Here is a 1,262-nt window from a genome sequence, read left to right as displayed (position 1 = left end):
TTGAAAATAAGGTAAGTGTTGGGATTGTTATCAAACGACTATCATTTAATATACCAAAAGTAATAAAGTAATTGAAATTAAAGCATATTATACAATATGGTATATTAATGAGTGTTTGAGAGAATCATAACATGAAAATAAAAATTTGAACGCATAAAACTTTGTTTTCAATATTTATTGAAAATAAGGTAAGTGTTGGGATTGTTATCAAACGACTATCATTTAATATACCAAAAGTAATAAAGTAATTGAAATTAAAGCATATTATACAATATGGTATATTAATGAGTGTTTGAGAGAATCATAACATGAAAATAAAAATTTGAACGTATAAAACTTTGTTTTCAATATTTATTGAAAATAAGGTAAGTGTTGGGATTGTTATCAAACGACTATCATTTAATATACCAAAAGTAATAAAGTAATTGAAATAAAAGCATATTATACAATATGGTATATTAATGAGTGTTTGAGAGAATCATAACATGAAAATAAAAATTTGAACGCATAAAACTTTGTTTTCAATATTTATTGAAAATAAGGTAAATGTTGGGATTGTTATCAAACGACTATCATTTAATATACCAAAGTAATAAAGTAATTGAATTAAAATCATATTATACAATATGGTATAATAGTATATCAAGTGTTTTAATAACATGAAAATAAAAATGTTAACCAAAATACTTTGCTTGCAATATTAAATGAAGAAGTAGTGAATTTTCATATAAGTATTAAATGTATAAAGTCTATGAAGTAATAAATTTTCATATAAGTAGTAAATATATAAAGTCTATGAAGTAATAAATTTTCATATAAGTATTAATTGCATAAAGTCTATGAAGTAATAAATTTTCATATAAGTACTAAATGTATAAAGTCTATGAAGTAATAAATTTTCATATAAGTAGTAAATATATAAAGTCTATGAAGTAATAAATTTTCATATAAGTATTAATTGTATAAAGTCTATGAAGTAATAAATTTTCATATAAGTATTAATTGTATAAAGTCTATGAAGTAATAAATTTTCATATAAGTATTAATTGTATAAAGTCTATGAAGTAATAAATTTTCATATAAGTATTAATTGTATAAAGTCTATGAAGTAATAAATTTTCATATAAGTACTAAATGTATAAAATCTATGAAGTAATAAATTTTCATATAAGTAGTAAATATATAAAGTCTATGAAGTAATAAATTTTCATATAAGTATTAAATGTATAAAGTCTATGAAGTAAAATATAAAGTCTATGAAG

The sequence above is a fragment of the Bactrocera oleae genome, chromosome X (genome assembly GCF_042242935.1).
Source record: "Bactrocera oleae isolate idBacOlea1 chromosome X, idBacOlea1, whole genome shotgun sequence".
Classification (NCBI taxonomy): domain Eukaryota; kingdom Metazoa; phylum Arthropoda; class Insecta; order Diptera; family Tephritidae; genus Bactrocera; species Bactrocera oleae.
This window is presented reverse-complemented; position numbering follows the sequence as displayed.